The sequence below is a fragment of the Macrotis lagotis genome, chromosome X, assembly GCF_037893015.1.
Source record: "Macrotis lagotis isolate mMagLag1 chromosome X, bilby.v1.9.chrom.fasta, whole genome shotgun sequence".
NCBI classification, from domain to species: Eukaryota; Metazoa; Chordata; class Mammalia; order Peramelemorphia; family Peramelidae; genus Macrotis; species Macrotis lagotis.
The window spans coordinates 548861440-548884651 of NC_133666.1; the positions used below are offsets into that span (position 1 = coordinate 548861440).

The following is a 23212-nucleotide window of genomic DNA, read 5'->3' on the forward strand; positions in this document are numbered from 1 at the left end:
CCATTTCCTTTCCTACTCCTTTCATCTTCTGGCACTTGCTGAGAGACCTTGCTCTTTCCTGATGACATCACATTTCTCATTACTGTTTTTTTAGTACTGGATTACTGGTTGTACTTTCATTCTTACTCCTGACTCATTGGTCTTGGTGGGAGAATTTCAATACTCCTTGTTCCCCATTGCCACTCCCAGGCTCTCCCTTTGCATCCTTCACTCAGCAACCTCTCCTCATTTGAGTTATATGCCATATAAACTTCACACACCAATCCAGATCCTGGTGGCAGACATATAGCTCCTCTCCCAACCCCCCATTAGAGCCTCCATTTTTTCCTCAATGAGTCTAATATCGGACTCACAGTATTTCTTTCTGCCCTAACTGTAGCCCTTGCATTAGGGACTTCAACATAGGTGTTAATATTCCCTTATATACCCTAATGTTTCAGTTCCTCAGTCTACTTAATATTCCCTAACCTACTCCTCCACTCTACCACAGCTGTTCACACAGATCATCATACCATCCATCTAGTCATCACCTACAAATGTTCTACTTCCATATTCATGAACTCTGAAATTTCTTTATTGTATCAAAAGATTTTTACCATGTCCTTTTTCTATACTTTAGAAACTCTAACTATTCTTTAACCTCTCTGTGACTTCTAGTTGCCAATATTTCTTAGTTCTTTACCAGGTTATCACTCATACACTGTCTTCATTTGCTCCATCCCTGGTGAGCCAGTTCAAATCTGTGAGATCTCAGATCCCTTGTTCCATCATCATTCACAATTTGTCAAAAGTCTATCCTGGATTATTCCTAGTATCTGCCTCCTTTACTCCTTGTCATATAATTCTGTCTCTTTCCATGCCAAGGCAAACCTCTTTACATTTATTTCACCCTTCCCATCTTCTACAGATTTTACCAATCATTATCCATTTTCAGTTTCTTCCTATCTTCCTTGCTGCCTATAAAACTACTCATGTCCCCCCATACTTAAAAATCTCTCACTTGATCTTATCATCCTCACTATTACTCAATATCTCTCCTTCCCTTCCTGGCTAAGCTTGTGTGACTCTCTTTCTTCTACTCATCTTGAAGTTTGGTTTCTAACCTCACCATTCAACTTCCCCCACCCCGTAATCCATCAATTGCCAAACCTAATGGTCATTTTTTCAGTACTTATTTCTATTATTTTCTCTGCAACTTTTAACTCTGTTGATTGCTATTTCTTCTTGTATACTCCTTCCTCTCAGGTTTTCATAACATAATTCCTTTCTTGTTATCTGCTTGCTTCCTTGATCATTCTTTATTGACCTCCTTTGCTAGATCTTCACCTAGATTAGATTCACCTTGGGCAACCCCCAAAGTTCTTTTTTCATCTTTTTTCTCTTATGCTTCTATAATATCAGCTTTGGTGGTCTCCAAATATTATTTTTATGCAAATGATTCTCAGATTAATTTGTACAATCCTCATCTATTCCATAATTACATTGTCATATCACCAATTACATTTCAAATTCAATAAGTCCAGAACAAGTTATTATCTTAAACTCTAAACTTCCCTCTTCTTAATTTCTCATAACTGCCTGAGGCACAACTACATTCCCAGCAACTGAGGCCCACAACTTCAGGAATATCCTTCACTCTTTGATTACATTCATTGCACATTCTAATCTATTATTGAAGTTTGATTCTACTTTTACGAGTCATCTTTAGTGTATATAACCCCTTCTCTTTACTCATCTAATCACCACCTTGGTGCAGAGTCTCATCCTCAAACCTTCTAATCTTCTTTCTTGCCCAAAGTATCTCCCCATTCCAATCCTTCCTTTACTCAGGTTCCAAAGTATTTTTTCCTAAAGCACAGATCTTGGGAATGGAGCTAAGATGGCAGAGTGGAGGCAGGAATTCCTAGAAGCTCTCCCACAGATCACTCCAAATACCTTAAAATTATGACTCGAACCAAATTTTAGAGTGGCAGAACCCACAAAAAGACTGAGTGAAACAATTTTCTGGCCCAAGACAACTTGGAAGATCCATGGGAAGTGTCTGCTCCACCAGGATTGGAAATGGCTGCAGCACAACTTGGTTTGTGCTACTCCAGAGTGAGTAGGCTCCAGCTTTCCAGGAACAGTCTGTAGGGCTGGGGTCACCTAGAACAGTTTCCAGATCTCAGACTAGGGATCACCAAGGACAACTTGGAAGGTCATCAGGAAAACTCTGCAACACCAGAGTGAGAATGGGGCCCAGGCCAGCACAGGCCTCAGCTCATCCACACACTGGAACCAGCCAAGTCACCCAGCAGCTGCTTCTAGAATATTCAGCCTATGGATGGTAAGGAGTTGGGGGGAGACTGCAGAGGTCTCTCTGTTATCCCTGGGACAGAACTCTATTGCTTTGCTCATACTTAAATCCAGGTTGTAGTCTCGGGGGCCCCATACTGCCATAGTAGAGCAGGGATTCTCCTCATAGCTCCAGGACAGAGGGGAGTGTTTGTGATCATCCACAGACCAGAGCACAGGCCAGGAGAACAGTCAGAACCTCTCATAAGAACTTAAAGGAATTCAGTTCCCTGGGGATGGTGTCCCCAAAACTCTCCAAAACCTGGAATGTGTGTTAAAATCAGATCCTAGTTAGGGGAAATGAGCAAACAGAAGAAAAAGAATCTAACAATAGACTATTGCTTTAGTCCCATGGAGGATCAAAACACACATTCAGATGATGACGAAGTCAAAGTTTCTGTATCCAAAGCCTCCAAGAAAAATAGGAATTAGTTTCAGGCTAATGGAAGAGCTCAAAAAAGATTTTAAAAATCAAGGGAGGTAGAGAAAAAATTGGGAAGAGAAATGAGAATGATGTAGGAAAATCATGAAAACCAAATCAATAACTTGGGGAAGAGATACCAAAAAAATACCAAAGAATAACATGTTTAAAAACTAGTTTAGGTCAAATGGAGAAAGCAGTCCAAAAGGTCAATGAGGAGAGGAATACCTTAAAAAGCAGAAATGGTCAGATAGAAAAGGAGATAAAAACATCTCTCTGAAGAAAATAATTCCTTCAAATGTGGAATGGAGTTAAGGGAAACTGATGACTTTGTGAGAAATCAAGAAACAATAAAACAAAACTAAGAGAATGAAAAACTAGAAGAAAATGTGAAATAGTTCAATGAAAAAACAACTGACCTGGAAAACAGATCTAGAAGGGATAATTTAAAAATTATTGTGCTACCTGAAAATCATGACCAGGTAAAGAACTTAGACTTCATTTTTCAAGAAATTCTCCAAGAAAATTACCCTTATAGCCTAGAAGCATAGGGTAAAATAGAAATTGAGGGAATCAATCTATCCTCTACTGAAAGGGATCCCAAAATAAAAACTCCCAGGAATATTATAGCCATATTCCAGAACTCCCAAGTCAAAGATAAGATATTACAAGCAGCCAGAAAGAATCAATTCAAATATTGTGGAGCTAGTCAGGATTGCACAGGATTTAGCAGTGTCTTCATTGAGGGCTTATAGGGCTTGGAATGTGATATTCTGGAAGGCAAAAGAACTATGATTACAACTGAAAATCAATTACTCAGCAAAACTGAACATCTTCTTTCAGGGGAAAATGTGGATATGCAATGAAATAGGGGACTTTCAAACTTTCTAGTTAAAATAACCAGAGCTGAACAGAAAGTATGGTCTTCAACTACAGGACTTAGGTGAAGTATACAGAACATGGATGGGAAGGGCAAATTTTGAGAGATTTAACAATGTTGAACTGCTTGGAAGATGATGCTGATAACTCATGTGAACCCTCTTATTTATTAGAGAAGTTAGAAGGAGCATATGAAGACAAGGCATAGGAAGGAGCCGAATATGAAAGTATAGTATATTATAAAGATGGAGTTAATGGGTGAGAAAGGAACATACTGGGAGAAAGGGAAAGGAGAGGTAGAATGGAATAAGATATTTCATGTAAAAGAATCAAAGAAAAAGTTTTTGAAATGAAGTGGAAGGGGGGGAAGATTAGGAGAAATGAGTGAGTCTTCATTCTCATCAGAAATGACTCAGAGAGGAAATAATATACACACTAAATAGGGTATAGAAACCTATTTACCCTAGAGGAAAAAAGAGAGGAAAGGAATGGGAGAAAGGGGACAGGTGAGGGATGGGGAGGATGGAGATGATAGAAGAGAGGGAAGATTGTGAGAGAGGGTAATCAGATGTAACACACTTTTGAGGAGGGACAGGATAAAAGGAGAAAGACAATAGACTAAATGGGAGTGGGGAGAAAAGTGATGGGGGGAAATACAGTTAGCAATAGCAACTATGAGAAAAAATATTGAAGCAACTTCTCTGATAGACTTGATAAAGAATGTGAACTAACCCAGAGACAGAGCTGATGGTATCTGAATACAGACTTTTTTTCTCCTCTCACTTAATTTTTCTTGATATTTCTCTATTGGTTTTTTTTAGGTTTTTGCAAGGCAAATGGGGTTAAGTGGCTTGCCCAAGGCCACACAGCTAAGTAATTATTAAGTGTCTGAGACCAGATTTGAACCCAGGTGCTCCTGACTCCAAGGCTGGGAATGCCACCTAGCTGCCCTTGATATTTCTCTATTGTTGTGGGGAGAGGGGGGATTATATTTAATTTTACAGCAAAACTATTGTAATAATATGAAACTAAATAAATTAATTAAATGTAGAGTACAAATCTGAACATGTTACCTCCTGTATAATAAACTCCAGTGACTTCCTATTATTTCTAGGATCAATATAGAATGATTTATTTGGCATTTAAATGCCTTTATAATCTTTAACCACATTTTCTTTAGTATATTGCTTTTTTATATTTTATAGTCTTTGAGATGTTTTATTTATATTATAGTTGTTTATTTCTAATCTTTTTACATTGAATTATCAAATTAGTAAATTGAGAATCCAGCTTCTACAATTTTTGCCTTTTAAAGTTTCCTAATAGTTTCTCTATGGCAGAGTATAAAATTGTTTCATTGGAATTCAGTTTATACTTAAGAAAATGAGTCATGCAGCTTCCATTTAGTTGTTAGAGGAAACAACAATAACAACAGAGGATTTAGAGGTGGAAGAGAATTTAATATATCATGTAGTTTAGCTCCCTTCCCATACCCCTGTTTTATGAATTTGGAAAAGCCAGTGAGATTGAGTGACTTGTCTAGATTCAATTATGATGTAAGAAATAGAGCTAAGGAGTGAATCTATGTTTTTCTATTCTGAATTCAGGGCTCCTTTTTCTATACCATGCTATTTTTATAGAGCAATTGCTTCCATCTTATTTTAATGAGCAAATCATCATAACCATAATGACTATATTATCAATTCTTAAACTTTTTATTATAATAATAATGGAATTTTGAAGTCTCATTAAACTAATATTGACTATTTTCTTGTATTAATATTAGTTTTTCACTTATGGAGAACCTGAGGAATTATTTGTTGTATTTAAATTAAAAATTATTAATATTGATTATTTATTTGATCTTTTATCAGTATATAACATAAATATATTTCTTCTTTGATGTTTTCTGTTGTTTAGCCTTTTCTGATATCTTTATGGCCACTTTAAAAAATTAGTATCTTTATGATACATTTTTTCTTTTTTTTTTTTTAAATTGATGAAAGATTTTATTTATTTTGAATTTTACAAATTTGCCCCTATTCTTGCTTCCCTCCCCCCATCCCCCAGAAGGCACTAAAATATTCCTGTTCAAGAGCAAACATGACATCCTCCCCCCCACAAAAATACAGACCTCCACGAGAAACAAAACAAAAGAAAGAGAAAAAAATGTGTTTCAGTCTGTCTTCTGATACCAACAGCTCTGTCTTGGGTGGATCACATTCTTTATCATAAGTCCATCATAGAGGGACCCCCCCCCCCCAACCCCCTTGCAGAAGGGTAAGCTTGTGGTCATTCATAGACCAGGAGAACAGTCAAAGCCTCACACACTGAAATTTCTGTGGGATTCCCTAATAAAACTCAAAAGCTCAGGAAGCAACCCAAAACCAGGCACAGGCTGGGGAAATGAGTAAACAGGGGGGAAAAAAGAACCTTATCATTGACAAATACTTTGGCTATGATCCCAAGGAGGATCAAAATACTCATTCTGAAGATGAGGAAGTTCAAACTTCTGCATCTGAAGACTCCAAGAAAAATGGAAGTTGGGCTCAGTCTATGACAAATCTTGAAAATCAAGTAAGGGAGATAGAAGAAAAATTGGGAAAAAAATGAGAGAGATGCAGGAAAAATATGAAAATGAAGTCAGCAGCTTAGTCAAGGAGATCCAAAAAAAATGCTGAAGAAAATAACATGTTGAAAACCAGCTTAGGTCAAATGGATAAAGCAGTTCAAAAAGTTATTGAGGAGAAGGATGCTTTTAAAAGCAGAATTGGCCAGACAGAAAAGGAGATAAGAAAGCTCTCTGAGGAGGGGCAGCTAGGTGGTGTAGTGGCTAAAGCACCGGCCTTGGAGTCAGGAGTACCTGAGTTCAAATCTGGTCTCAGACACTCAATAATTACCTAGCTGTGAGGCCTTAGGCAAGCCTAAAAAAAAAAAAAGAAAGAAACCTCTCTGAGGAAAACAAATCCTTCAGATGTAGAATGGAGCTAAAGGAAGCTGGTGACTTTAGGAGAAATCAAGACACAATACTTAAACACCAAAAAGAATGAAAAATTACATACATCTTTTTTCAATGATAAGTTCTCAATATCTTTTTATATTAAATGAATTTCCTCTAAGGAGTACAGATGGATTTATTCTCTAGTCCTTTTTTCTTTAAATCAGTGGATTCAGACCATTGACAAATATTAAAATATTAGATTTTTTCTAGTATTTCTTTTTCTTCATATTTTGTTTTTTGTTTATAGTGAATGAAATTGATCTTAGTCACTTATTATTATTATTATTATTATCTGTAGTACAAAAACTGCTTAAGAAATATAATTATATTTGTTTTTTTAATTACTGGCTTTTAATAATTCCCTGCACTTTGATCTTTTTTTTTTAAAAAAATAGGAATTTTGCTTTTTGTATTAATATATTTTCTTCTGGTTACTATTTCTTTCCATTTTTAAATGTCATCTATTTTATAATTGAATAAATATGCTTTACTGTTTAATGTTTTTGGTTAATCATAACACAAATCTTATGCTTGATTTGATTATTTTTATTTCACTGAATAAATTTCATATACCTTTTACATGATCTTAATTGTAGTTAACAATATCTTAGAGGATATTAATTTGCAGTCTTTCTTTTTCTTTCTGGGAAGTTTTTCTATTAGTTTCTTAAAAATGATGCTTTTTTTCCCTTTTTGATATTTTCTAGAATTCTGTTTAGTCTGATATTTAACATTCTCATTCACCTCCTAGGATCCTGTTCCTATTACTTGATAGTTGTTAAGTTGTTTTAACTTTCTGGACCTCTACTTTCTCATCAATAAAATTAATGGGTTAACCTAGATGAATTCTTAAAATTTTAAAATCCTGAATTTAACAAATTCCAATTAAAACCACTATTTCATTATACAGAATAGAAACCATGAATCTCTGTAGTTTTTCTATAAAGTATTCAGTACTTTCAACATATAACTTTTCCAAGTTATTGAACTTGTTTGTATTTATTTTTATCTTCTGTACAAAGATAAATGCAAAATCATGCATTTAGTCTAAAAAAAATTCTGAGAGCATTCTGCTCATCATTTCTATATAGTACACTAATATTTCATCACAAAAACATGGTACAATTTGTTCTGCCATACCCCAATTGATGGGCAGCCTCCCAATTTCCAACTCTCTGTCAGCAGAAAAGAGCTGCTATAAATATTACAGTACATGTGGGTTCTTTCCCCTTTTTAAAAATCTCCTTTTGGATACAGATCTAGTAGTGACATTTTTAGATCAAAGGATATGCAGTTTTATGGATCTTTGGGCATAGTTCCAAATTGTTCTAAAGAATGGTTAAAATCGGTCTCAGATACTTAATAATTACCTAGCTGTGTGGCCTTGGGCAAGCCACTTAACCCCATTTGCCTTGCAAAAACCTAAAAAAAACAAAAAAAGAATGGCTAAAACAACTCTACTAACAATGTATTAATGTCTTAATTCCCTGCCCTCCCATCCCCTCCAACATTAGTCATTCTCCTTTTCTGTCCTATTAGACAATCTAATATGCATGAAGTAGTACCTAAGAATTGTTTTAGTTTGTATTCCTCTAGTTGGTAGTGATTTAGGGCCTCATTTGTTATGGATAGCTTTAATTAATGCATCTGAAAACTGTTCATATCTCTTGATCATTTTTCAATTGGGGGATGGCTCTAATATTTATAAATTTGACTCAGTTCTCTATACATTTGAGAAATGAGGCCTTTAATAGAGAAATTACTTCAAAAGTTTTTTTTTTCCCACAGCCATGATTGCTTTTCCCATCTTATATTCTCCTGTCCATCTTCAAAAGTGTTTGCTTCTGACTCTCCAATCTACCCTTCCCCCTTTCTTTTATCCCCTTCTACTCCTATTTTCTTGTAGGCCAAGATAGATTTCTATACCCAAATGAGTGAGTATATTATTCACTCTTTGAGCCAGTTCTGATAAGAGTAAAGTTCACTTACTCCTCCCCACTTCATCTCCCCTTTCACTATAAAAACTTTCTTGCCTCTTATGTGGGATACTTTATACCATTCTATTCCTGCTTTTCCCTTTCTTCCAGTGCATTACTCTTTCTCACCCCTTAATTTTATATTTTTAGGTATCCTTCTTTCATATTCAATTCACACTCATGCCTTCTGTCTATATATACTCCTAACTGTCCTAATAATGAGAAAGTTTTATGAGTTTTATGAGCAGTTTAACCTTGAGTCTTTTATGATTTTCCTTTTTGTATGCTTCTCTAGAGTATTGTATTTGAAAGTCAAATTTTTCTATTCAGCTCTGGTCTTTCATCAAGAATGATTAAAAGCCCTCTATTTCATAGAATATCCACTTTTTCTCACAAAGGATTATAATCAATTTTGGACGGTAGGTAATTCTTGATTGTAATTCTAATTCCTTTGCTCTTTGGAATATCATATTCCAAGTTCTATGATTCTTTGAGACAGAAGTTACTAAATCTTGTGTTATCCTTATTGGTTCCACAATCAATGAATTTTTCTTTATCTGTTTGCAATATTATCTTCTTGACCTGGGAGCTCTGGAATTTGGCAACAATAGTTCTGGTAGTTTTCATTTTGAGATCTTTTTTTTTTTCTGGAGATAATTAGTAGATTTTTTTCAATTTCTATTTTACTATCTTCTTTCTAGAATATCAGAGCAGTTTCCTTGATAATTTCTTGAAAAAAGATGTCTACGAGGGGAATTAAATGGCACAGTGGATAGAGCACCAGTCTTGGAGTTAGGAGGACCTGAGTTTAAATTTGATCTTAGATATTTAATAATTGCCTAGTTATATGATCTTGGGCATGTCTTTTAATCTCATTGCCTTGCAAAAGGCAAAAAAAGTTGTCTAGGTTCTTTGTTTGATCATGGCTTTCAGATAATTCACTCATTTAAAAATTATCTCCCTTGTATCTATTTTCTAGGTCAGTTGCTTTTCCAATGAGATATTTCATGTTGTCTTTAATTTTTTAATTATTTTGGTCTTGTCTTATTGTTTCTTGATCACTCATAGTCATTAGCTTCCATTGATCAATTCCAATTTTTAAGGAATTATTTTCTTCAATGAGCTTCTGTACCTCCTTTTCCCATTTAGCTAATTCTATTTTTTAAGGAGTTTTTTTTTTATTTTTTGTTTTTGTGCCTCTTTTTCCATTTGGCTAATTCTACTTTTTCAAGTCATTCTTCTCTTTATTGTCTTTTTATGCTGTTTTTATCATTTGACCTTTTTTATTTTTTACAGTATTATATTCACTAGTTGTATATGTGTGCATGTGTGTGTGTCTGTGTGTTTGCATGTGTCCTTTATCAAGCTGTTGTCTCTTTTTTCATGATTTTTCTTGTATTGCTCTCATTTTTCCTCCCTATTTTTCTTTTATCTCTCTTACTTGATTTTCAGCTTTCTGAGCTCTTCTGTGGCCTGAGGCAAATTCATATTTTTCTTGGAGACTTTGGTTGTTGGAACTTCAATTCTGCCATCTTCTTTGGAGTGAGTATTTTGATCTTCCTTGCTACCATAGTAGCTTTCTATGGTAGGATTTTTTTTTCTATTTAGTTATTTTCCTAGTCTATTTCTTGACTGCTAAGTCTTTGTAAAAGTGGGACTCAGCTTCAAAAGTAGAAGATGAATTGTCCTAAGCTTTAGGGGTTTTATACATCTGTTTTTAAAGATTCTTCTAGAAACCTGTAAGCTTTCAGTTCTTTCAAGTTGTTATGATCTAAGGACAGATGTATTTACTATTCTCCTGGACTGTACTCTGTTCTGCAGGTAACCACAAGGATTCTTTTTGGCCCTGGAACTGTGACAAGGGTTCTTGCTCCACTTTGTTGGCAAGTTCTGGTGTGCTACTGCCCCTTCTCATCCTGGGGCGCCACCCAGGATTAGGATCCAGATCTGAGTAGGGGTAAAGCCCCAAAATCCTGCCCCTAGTGCCAGCAAAGAGTCTTCTATTATCCCCTCATCAGATATTCATTCCCCCTTATTGCTGTGGGCTGAGAGCTACAGAAACATCTGCTGTTTAATGGCTCCCAAAACCTATTCCAGGCATGACCTGTACTTCACTCTCATCCAGCTAGACTTTTCCTACTGATCTTCTAAGTTGTCTTTGACTGGAAAATTATTTCATTCTTTGTGGTTTCTGCCACTCCAGGAATTTTTTGTGGCATTAAAGATATTTGGAGGGGTTTTAGGGAGAGCTTAGGTGAGTTATTGCTTTTCCCCCATCATCTTGGTTTTACTTCATTTCCTTCTTTACAGCAGTTTCTCACAAAAAAAATGCCATGTGGGAGATACAGTAGTAAATAACTATAATAATCTTTTGTTTGATTAACCCAAAGACCCGTCTTCTGGGATAAGAACTTACTATTTGACAAAAATTCTGGGAACTATGGAAAATAGTATGGCAGAAACTAGGCATAGACCAACATCTTATACCCTATACCAAAATAAGGTTGAAATAGATATATGATTAAGATATAAAGGGTGATATCATAAGTTAATTAGAAGAATAAGCAATTATTTACCTGTCAGCTTTTTGGAGAGAAGAATTTATGGTCAAACAAGAGATAGAGATTATGAAATGCAAAATGGATAATTTTGATTAAATTAAATTGGAAGTTTTTGCACAAACAAAGTCAATGCAAATAGTATTTAGAAGGAAAGTAGAAAGATGGGAAAAATTTTTTTACAGCCAGTGTTTCTGAAAAAGTTTCATTTCTAAAATATATAGAGAACTAAATCAAATTCATAACAATGTACCCCAATTGATAAATGGTCAAAGAATATGAAAGTTTCAGATGAAGAAATTAAAGCTATCCATAGTCATTTGAAAAATACTCTAAATCACTATTGATTAGAGAAATGCAAATTAAAACAACTCTGAGGTACCTTCTCACACCTATCAGATTGACAAATTTGACAGAAAAGGAAATGGTAAATGTTGGAGGGGATGTGGGAAAATTGGAACTCTAATGAATTGCTAGTGGAGTTGTGAACTGATCTAGACTTTCTGGAGAGCAATTTGGTACCATGCCCAAAAGATTATAAAACTATTAGGTCTGAATTCCAAAGGGATCATAAAAAGGGAAAAAGATCCATATATTCAATAAAATTCATAGCAGCTCTTTTTGTGATGGCAAAGAATTGGGAATTGAGGGCATGTCCATCAATTGGGGAATGGCTGAACAAGTTGTGGTATATAAATATAATGGATGTTATTGTCCTATAAGAAATGATGAGCAGATATATTTCAGAAAAACCCTGAAAAGACATATAAACTGATGCTGAGTGAAGAGAGAAGAACCAGGAGAACATTGTATACCTTTACAGCAACATTATGTAATGATCAACTTTGATAAATTAGCTCTTCTCAGCAGTACAGTGATCAAAGATCAAAGAAAAATTCTAAAAGACTAGTGATGCAAAACACCATCCAGAGAAAGAATTATGGAGTCTAAATGCACATCACAGTTATACTATTTTACTTATTTTTTCTTTCACAAGGTTTTTCCCTTTTGTTCTAATTCTTCTTTCACAACATGATTAAAATGGAAATAAATGTAACATAATTGTGCATGTATAACCTATATCAGAATATTTGCTCTTAGGGTGGAAGGAGGGAAGAGTGAGAGGGAGAAACTATAAAAATGAATGTTGAAAACTATCTTTACATGCAATTGGAAAAATGCATAAATAATAATTAAAATGCTATGTGTGTGGGAGGCTAGGTGGCACAGTGGATAGAGCACCGGCCCTGGAATCAGGAATACCTGAGTTCAAAGACACTTAATAATTACCTAGCTGTGTGGCCTTGGGCAAGCCACTTAACCCCATTGCCTTGCAAAAATCTAAAAATAAAATAAAAATAAAATGCTGTGTGTGTGTGTGTGTGTGTGTGTGTGTGTGTGTGTGTGTGTGTGTGTAGGGGGGGCAGTGCCAAGAGAGTGACAGGAGAAGAATTTCTCTTAGGTGCTCTCTCTCTCAAAACTTATAAAATAAGGACTCTTTTTAGAGAGACAGAACCCCCAGAGGGATCCAGTGAGGCAGTTCTCCAGCCCAAGATAATCTGGAAAATAGCAGAAAGGCTTCACTCCACGGGGTAAGAGGGGTGGCTGCCAAAGTGAAGGAACTTCAGTCTCCTGGAGGCAGCCCCAGGGTGTCTGGGGGGGGCAGTTTCCTGACTTACACCCCAGGGGGCACCAGGCACAGCTTGGAAGATCAGGTTTGGGGGGGGCCTCTGCCAGAGCCAGCCATGAAGAGCAGCCCTCAGGCACTCAGTGAGCATGGTGGCAGCTCAGATCCAGGAACTGGAAGAAGGTGGAGCCAGTAAGCAGGAGTCCCCAGGCAACCGAGCCTTGAGTACTCACAGCCTAGGTAGGGGAGTGGAGAGAGACTTCTGAGATTTGTCCTCTGTACCTGGAACAGGACTCTAGGGCTCTGACCACATTCAGATCCTGATCACAGTCTAGGCCCCCTATAGAACAGCAGGGCCCCACCACCTAAGCCCTGTGGCAGAGGGGTGGACTTGTGGTCATTCACAGATCAGGAGGGAAGACAGAGCTTCACACACTGAGATCCTTGTGGGGGAGGGGATGTCCCAATAATACTCAAAAGCTCAGGAAGCACCCCAAGACCAGGCACAGGCTGGGGAAATGAGTAAACAGATAAAAAAGAGGAACACCATTGAGAAGTACATTGTTTATGATCCCAAGAAGGATCATTATACTTATTCTGAAGATGAGGAAGTACAAGGTCCTGCATCTAAAGGCTCCAAGAAAAACAGAAATTGGGTTCAGGCTATGACAGAGCTCAAAAAAAGATTTTGAAAATCAAGTGAAGGAGACAGAAGAAAAATTGGAAAAAGAAATGAGAGAGATGCAGGAAAAACATGAAAAAGAAATCAGCAACTTAGTCAAGGAGATCCAAAAAAATGCTAATGAAAATAACATGTTAAAAACTAGCATAGGAGGGGCAGCTAGGGGGTGCAGTGGATAAAGCACCAGCCCTGGAGTCAGGAGTACCTGGGTTCAAATCCGGTCTCAGACACTAATAATTACCTAACTGTGTGGCCTTGGGAAAGTCACTTAACCCCATTGCCTAGCAAAAATCTAAAAAAACAAAAACAACAATAAAAAAAACAGAATTAGCTGGATAGAAAAAAGAGATAAGGAAGCTCTCTGAGGAAAACAAATCCTTCAGATGTAGAATTGAGCTAAAGGAAGCTGGTGACTTTACAAGAAGTCAGGACACAATACTTCAAAACCAAAAGAATGAAAAATTAGAAGAAAATGTAACACATTTCATTGAAAAAAACAACTGATCTGGAAAACAGATTCAGGAAAGATAATTTAAAAGTTATTGGGATACCTGAAAGTCATGATCAGGAAAAGAGCCTTGACATCATTTTTAAAGAATCCCTACAGGAAAATTGCCCATATATCCTAGAAACAGAGGGCAAAATAGAAATGGAGAGAATCCACTGATCTCCCCAAGAAAGATCCAAAAAAAAAAAACACCCAACCACCAGGAATATTATAGCCAAGTTCCAGGACTCCCAAGTCAGAGAGAAAATATTACAGGCAGCCAGAAGGACACAATTCAAATATCATGGAGCTGCAGTGAGGATCACACAGAACTTAGCATCAACTACATTAAAGGCTCATAGAGCTTGGAATATAATATTACGGAAGTCAAAAGAGCCTGAATGCAGCTGAGAATCAACCACCCAGCAAAACTGAATGTCCTCTTCCAAGGAAAAAAATGGACTTTCAATGAACCAGGGGGATTTCAAAGGTTCCTGTTGAAATGGCCAGAGCTGAACAGAAAGTTTGATCTTCAAATACAGGACTCAGGTGAAGTACAGAGAGTGGAGGAGAAGGGTAAAATAGGAGGGACTTAATGATGATGAACTACATGTATTCCTGAATGGAAAAATGATACTGATAATACTCATAAGAAACTTCTCATTTAATAGAGCAGGTAGAAGGTGCTTTTATAGATGAAGCACAGGAGAGAGCTGAATTTGAAGATATAATATATTGTAAAAAAATAGAGTCAATGGCTAAAAGGGAAATGCACTGGGAGTAAGAGAAAGGAGAGGTGGAATAGGCTAAGATATTTCATATAATAAGTTTTTTTATTACAATGAGCTATTGCAATTATATGGAGGGGGGAAAGGCAAGGGGGGAATGAGGGAACTTTCACTCTCATCAGAGGTGGCTTAGAGAGGAACCAGCATATATGGTCAATGGGGTGTAAACATCTAGAGTAAGAAGAAGAGAAGGGGTTCAGGGGGGAAGGGGGGGGGATGTGAGTGATGGAGGAGAGGGTGGACCATGGGGGAGAGTAGTCAGATATAATACATTTTCTTTTTTACTTCTTGCAAGGGGCTGGGATTGGGTAGCCTGTCTGGGACCACAGGGTCGGGTGGTTGTTGGGCCTTAGGGGTGGTATGTGGGCTTGGGGTCTCTTGGCCCCAGGGCCAGTGATCAGTCTACTGTGCCACTCAGCTACCCTACAGCACATTTAAGAAGAGGGACAGAGTGAAAGGAAAGAGAAAATGTAGTGTATGGTAGTGGGGAAGTACGGATGGAGGGAGTTGTGATCAGCAATGGCAATGGTGTAAAATTATGGAAGTAGATTTGTGAAGGACTTATCCTAAACAATGTGATCTACCCACAATAGAGCTGGTGGTGTTGGAACACAGACTGAAGCACATTTATTATTATTATTATTATATTATTATTATTGTTATTGTTATTACTACTACTACTACTACTACTACTACTACTACTACTACTACTACTACTACTTTGGGGGGGGGTTGTGGGGTGGATGGGATTAGGTGGCTTGCCCAGGGCCTCACAACTGGTTGATTGTTGGGTGTGTGAGGCCAGATTTGGGCTTGAGTTCTCCTGACTCTGGGGCTGGTGCTCTGTCCACTGCGCCACCTGGACACCCCTACTACTATTATTATTATTATCATTTAATTTAATTTTATTACTTTTTTTTGGTTTTGGCAGGGCTGTGGGGTTGGGGTGGCTTGCCCAGGGTCACACAACTGGGTGATTGTTGGGTGTCTGGGGCCAGATTTGGGCTCGTGTCTCCTGACTCTGGGGCCAGTACTCTGTCCACTGTGTCCACCTAGCTGCCCCTATTATTATTATTATTATTATTGTTATTATTATTATTATTATTTAGTTTTAATTTTAATTTTTTCCTCTTTACTTTATTGCTCATAAAGGTCTATATTTTTTGGGGGAGGGGTATTATTTTTACTCTTAAACAAGAATATTTTAATAATATATAAAAAACATCATTTGTACAAAAATAAAATAAATATAATAAAAAAAGACACTTAATGCTGATCGCCCATCTAGGGCTGTCTCCAATCCTGATGATTCATATCTGGCCACTGGACCCAGATGGCTCTGGAGGAGAAAGTGAGGCTGGTTAACACAGCAAACCCCTCTCTCAAATCCAATTCATGTGCTCGTCATGACAATCATCTCCCTGATGTTGTGCTTAATCAAAAATGAAAGACCAATACTGATAAATTAATAATTTGCCATAAAACAGGGAAATTGCTGTAATAAATTAATAAATTGCCATAAAACAAAAAATGCTATGTGGGTAATAAAATAGGTATGATATCCTCTTTTTAAAATTTTTTTTAGTTTTTTTTTTTTTTTTTTGCAAGGCAAATGGGGTTAAGTGGCTTGCCTAAGGCCACACAGCTAGGTAATTATTAAGTGTCTGAGGCCAGATTTGAACTCAGGTACTCCTGACTTCAGGGCCGGTGCTCTATCCACTGCACCACCTAGCTGCTCTGTGATATCCTCTTTTGACAGATGAGGAAACAGGTTTTTAAAAGTAAAGCGATCTAGTATAACAGAATTTAAATTTAGATATCATAATCCCAGGCAAAGTGTTCTTTCCACTGTACGATACTGCTCTTCACAAAATTACACTACCTCACTCTCAAGTAATACCACTAAAGATGTAGACCATCAGGCTTATCAGATTGCCTCTGGGTGATGTGATTCCTGGATGGTCTTTTATTCAAGATATAAAAAATATAAATAAACATATAAATATATAAAAATATATAATATATATAATATGATATATATATATAATATAAATATAAAATATATAATAAAATAAATATATAAAAATAGGCATAAGTTTCTCATGGCTTACTTCTTATTCCAAGTACCATTTACAATGCTCTTAACTGTATTTTCTTAGTTCTCTTTTGCCTCTCGCCATATCATCTAACAGATTTTGATTTTGATGTCACTCCAATTCTAGTTCTTGCTAGATTTAACTGACCAGGTATTCTTTTTTAAACTTTCTAGAATTTGGATCAATGTACAACATGGAAACAATGTAAAGACTGACAAATTGCTTTCTGTGGGGGTGGGGGGTGGGGGAGGGAAGTAAGATTGGGTGAAAAATTGTAAAACTCAAAATAAATAAAATCTTTAATTAAACTTTCTAGAATCTGCTTCTGACCCTCAGCTATGGAAGACAAATTTGAGTTCTTAGTTATTTGGGACTGGGGACAATGTCAGTTATCTTTTTGTCTGTTCTACTGTCTAGCTTAGTGCCTTGATAATAAATGTCCCCTAAGAAATACTTTGATTATTCAATTAAATTATACAATTCACAAACTAGAATCTGACATGTAGTGTTTGATTTTGCACACCATATTTTATATAGGATATTTGTAAACTGAGGGAAAAGTTAATCAGGATGGTGAGAGGGCTTAAGTTCATATTATATGAGCATTTATGGAAACAACGAGGGATAGTTAGCTTTAGGAAGAAACTATTTCAGAAAGGATGGGAAGAGAATGAAAACTGTCTTCGATTTTTGAAGAATATTTCCATGGAAAAATTGGATGTTTTTCTATTAGAATCCAGAGGGCAGAACTAAGAGCAGTTGGGTGGAAGTGGAAATAGGCAGGTTGATACTTGATATAAAAAATAAAACAGTCTGTGTGTCAGGGCTGCAACTAGACAGCAGTGGTGGTGAACTCCTGCATGACTGACCTGGTCAGCCTTATATATCATATATATTATATATATCCCAAACTGGAGAAACCATCCATGGACATGAGTTTTTAATTGGCTATGGAGAAAAAGGTACCAACCAATGTGTGCAAACCAGCTAGTGTCAAGACTTCCATAATGTGCAAAGTTGGCAAAGATTCTTTTGGCAATGATTATATAGAAAACTTAAAATGGAATAATATTTCTACAGAATTTATGCATCAGTGCAAAGATGCTTCTACAGGAGTTGCTTCAATAATTGTTAGTAATGAAGGACAAAATATTATCATCATTGCTGTTGAATTTTGATGACTTGGGGAAGGTAGCTGATATCATTAACAGAAAAAGTAATTATCTGCCTACTTGAATATCTGTAGCTACTTCTTTGGAAATCCTGACAATGACCTGCAAGAGCTCCTGCCACAGCCTCCTTGCTCCACAGTTCTATACCATCTAGAATGTGTTCTACTACAACAAAATAGAGACAGAATTTAGCTGGACTTACAATTAGTAGCCCTGAAATGGCTGGCAAGGCTAGATCAACACTGATAGAAAGGGGTTACAAGATAGTAATCCTTTCCTTGGGTGCAAAAGGATGTGTATTTATATCAGCTGGAGGACCTTGGTCCGGTCCAAAGCATATTTTCTCACTGAAAAGCCTCAAGAGCCTATGGATACCATAGGGACTGGAGACAGTTTGTGGGAGCATTGACCTTCTACCTGTTTATTTTCCTAACATGACTGTTGAAGAAATTATCAATTTAGTCAACTTCATTGCATTAGTTAGCATCCAGTTTTCATGAACCCAGACATTTTTCCCTTACAAAAAGGACCTGCAACTTAATCTGTTTTGATCACGATTCTAAGGCTCATATGATTGCAATTATTACATATAAGACAGAGGATTCAACTATCTGATATAGTATAACATGGTTTACATACAAAGGATGTTCATTCACCATCCATAGGATACCTGCTTTCTGTTGTTTATATAGTAATTTTGACTCATTCCTCTTATACACATTTGCACAACAGCTGGCCAGGATTGGGGTGTAGCCGGAGGCTAGGCTAAGATTTTGCAGGGATCTGCAATTTCATCACTATTTGAAAAACATTCAAAGACATACTAATTATAGTGGGTCAGTAGCATCACACACTTCCTTCACTGCTTTACACATAGTCATCACTTAATAAATGTTCAGTGAATGAATGGGTGAATGAAGAAGTAAACAATTGTTTGAGGTTCCTCAATTTAAGTTAAAAAAAAAAACCCAATAGACTCTCATGCATATATCTGCCATAGTGTCTCAGCAAGGGACAGTGAATGAACATACTATTTATTTGGTCTAAGGCTTAGTCGTGTATCCTTATAACTATTTATCAAAGTAATGCTCTGAATTAGCCAACTCCTATTCAGAATTTTTGGCACTATTTGAGAAGTTTCAGTATTCTACAAGTATAGGAGAGACCTTAAGACGGGGATCTAACAAATGGCCACTTGTCACCTTCCCTTCTCTGGATGTCTATCGAAACTGAAGTGCAGATTTTCACTCTTCCACAGGCCAGTCTATGGGAACAAAAGTTCTGTAACTGCTTTAACCTCCTAAGAGTTACATCAAATGGTGTCATTTCTTCTCTCACCACTGCTAGTAATGCAATTCTCAGTTTCAGAGATGAAAATCAAACTAGTTCTCAGAAAGAAAACTGTTCCCTTTTGGCTCACCACTAGAAATTTCCTTATAACCAGGAATTTGGGGAAAGTGAATTTATAAGAAATGAGCAAAGAGAATGGCAGGTGCTTCTCTGAAGAAGGCAGGAGTATTCAACCAGCAGAAAGGAATCTACATATAGGTAGGACCCCAAGCCTCATCTGACACATAATCAACAGGAAAAAGGGTCACAGACTTACTTTCCTTTTGAATTTCTGTCTCTGTTTAGGTACTTGTTGCATGATCATTTGGAAAATTAATTCTTGCTCTTTTCTGAGATAATAAGGAGGGTTAAAAATATGCCATAAGACCTATTATAGAAATTTTCCATTTCTTATTATGTGAAATAACTATGACTTTTAAAAAATCAACCATTCTGTTAAAAAACAGTGGAAAAATAACTAAAAGACAATAGAATGTTTTTTAATATTTTAATTGAAGATTAAAAAATAGTCAGAAATATAAATGTTGATGCAGTGAAAAAACTTAAAGCAAAATCAAAGCTTTGAATTATCACAAAGTGAAATGGGCTGCCTCAGAATGGAGTGATTTTCTTGGCACTGGAAACCTTGGAAGAAAGGATAGATGATTTCTCATTTGGTGTTTTGTAAAGGCGATTTTTACTCATGGATGGGTGGACTAGGTGGCCATTTATAATTTTTAATTTCTTTGATTGTTGTAAAATAAAACAAAAATCTGATCAATCAAGTCTTAATCTAGGTAGATAAACCCTGACCCCAGCCTCCCCACCTCCATCAAAAAAGAAAAAAAGCAAAATAAAAAATAGCTTATGAAAATCATTATCCTGAATATTCAAATAAAGAAAGATATACGTAGAATAGATCCTACTTCTTAGTTTATTTTGAGGATTAAATGAATAATATTTGTAAATCACTAATAAATACTTATTTCTTTATTTCTTTAAAGCGTATATGTGTATTTGATTATATATGAAAATGATTTTATATATATATGTTTATATATAAATATATATACATATGTATATATATATTTCATGCAACTATTACCTTCTCATATAAAGAACTGTCTAACTTTAAACCACTAACATTCTGTCTAGGAATAACACAGAGAAGACAACATTTTTCTATAATCTGTAAATTTTCTCGCCTTTTTGGTTTTTCATGTAATGGCAAAGAAACCTTTCAATTATGTGAGTTCTATTATAGCAACAGAATTCTAAACTAGCACAAAATTGCCTGTGAAAGCTCTGATCATAAAATCCTCATTGGGTAATGAACCCAAAGAATAAAATAATATTCCAAAAAGGTGAGGGCCCAAGTTGTCGCATTTCCACGGCAACAGAACAGGCTGCATTAGCGTCCTTATTTACCCTGCTATTCAACCAAAAAAATGCATGACATTTGCTATGGTAACCCCTCTGCCGTGTGTGCAAGTACCACTACAGATACGTGGACCGCTGTCTTAAAAAAACAAACACATACCAAGACATAGGCGTCATGTGAACCTCTATTCATTTTACAATGTTTTGATGGAAAACTATGTCCTGTTGGACCTTGACATCTCTTTCTCAAAGATTGCTGTTTTCCTGCATCAGTGGTCAAGAACCCAGGTGTTAGAGACCACTCTTTATCCTGCCCACTGGGGCCAGAGCAAAAGTGATATAAGTATGTAGTCTAAAATGACTATGGGAGGAAGACCAGGGCCCCAGAGTCAGGATAGGGCTAAGGCTGAAAGGACCATCTTTTTTTGGAGGGGGCTTGACTTGGATTTCTGATTTCATTGCTTTTTAAGGAGCAACTACAGTGGATACTCTTTATACAGATATTGATCAATAATATGTTTATAATTCATAGTCTTGGAGAATTGTCTAGAAATTAAATGACCTCTTCATGGCCACAGAGCTAGTAGATATCAGAAGTAGGACTTGAATCCAGTTCATTCTAACCTCAAGGCCTAACCTCTGTCCCTTAGACCATTCCCAGAACCATACAGAAATGTGATCTTCTTATGTGTTTATATTTTAATTTATATAATATTCTTGTATATACATGTAATGCTTCCCACCAGAATAAAAGTCGTTTGATGATAGAGGCACTGCTTTTTAAAATCTTTATCATTTCCCTGGCTTAGGATAGTCTATGATTTTGATAATAACAGGTCCAGATTTTTCTGGCATAGCTTAGATTAAAAAAATTCAATATTAATGATAATTTTCAAAAGAATATACCTTATCAGATTATTAATTTTTTGATTTGAAAAATAAGGTATTATTGTGGACAATTGAATAAATGAACCATACCTACACAGTATCCACACTGTCCCTTGGACCCTTCCCTCCTGGTTGGAAAGGTGGTCATTGAAGAACTATTTCTTTTATTTAATACCTTCATAATTTCTTACTTAGCTGCAGGATAGCAATATATAGTTTGATATTCTCTCTTCTCCTTTCCAAGTTCGTTTTATGTATTCTCTTCACCCATTGGGTAGCTAAGGAGTTCAAGGGGAGTATAGGAAGAGAACTAGAGGAGAACTAGAATCTCTGGTGTGAGGGTTTTGGTTGAGCTCTTTTCAGAGTTTCTCATCCACCTTTGCTGTCTATCTGGCACTCAACTATCACTTGTCTCCAAGAAGCAGGTGTGGTGGGCTCAACCTGGTAAACCACCTCAGCACAAAGGTTAAATAAATCAGGTTGAGGGAAACCAACTCATGGGGTGTCATGCCCATATGAAGACTTCTGGCAGAATGGGCTGATGAGAACAGTTTGTTCCAATGACCTTGAAGGGAGTTGAAGCAAGTGCTATGGAGACCTTAGAGTTTGGTCAGACATTGCAGTTGTCAAGGCATCCATTGCATCCTGAGTTATCATCAATTGTCCTGACTGCTGTCTTGCCATTGGACTTTAATGACTACAGAGGAGAGTATAAAACTGATGAATCTATGCAACTCTGGCTCATTCAAATCTGATTCATGCAATGAGGTAACTCAGTGGACATATGGTACTGACCCTGGAGTTAAGAAGACCTGAGTTCAAATCTAGTCTCAGATACTTGTGATCTTGTTACCATGTGACCTTGAGCAAGTCACTTCACCCTCTTTGCCTCAGTTTCCTCATCTGTAAAATGACCTAGAGAAGGAAACAGCTACCCCCCTCTTGTATCTCAACCAGGAAAACTCCAAATGGGGTCACAAAAGAGTACAACATGACTCAAATGACTGAACAATAGATTCTGAACTCTTTAGGAGCAGGGACTTTTTTCCCTTCCTTGTATCCTCGGCACTTAACATGGTTCCTGATACATGGTAGGAACTTAATAAATTGGGCTTTCTAGAAGTAGGGCAATATATAGCTAGGTTCTGATGGAAAAAAATGGAGAAGAGAACTTGGAAGATTAATGACTTGTGAAAATTTCTTCAGTGAAAATTTCTCACAAATTGCATTCCCCTCAGCCCCTCAGTTTGGTACTTAATCAACAATTAGTTTTAAACATTTTTGTTACAAGAGCTTTTTTATCTTAAAAACCTAATCTGATTTCTACACAGAATACTATTGGGGAGATAATTAACTTCCCTAGGCAGGAAGTTGTATGGAATGGGAAGGATTTAGGCTTGAAGAGCTAAGGAACTCAAGGGTGGTTGTTTTACATTTTTAAATTTGTTTTTTTCCCTCAGCTTTGACACTAATTAATAATGTGAATAATTTCCTTTTTCTGGCCCACAGTTTTTTTCATCTGTAAAGTAAGAGGGTCAGAGCAAGTAATTTCTAAGATTCCTTCCAGATTAAAACATTAAAACTTGGAGAAGCC

The 23212-nt window shown here is 36.4% G+C and overlaps 1 pseudogene; it reads left to right on the forward strand.

Moving 5' to 3' along the window:
* LOC141499344 (ribokinase pseudogene) overlaps positions 1-18572 on the forward strand; it is a 49908-nt pseudogene extending 31336 nt beyond the window's left edge.
* Positions 18573-23212: the final 4640 nt, after the last annotated feature.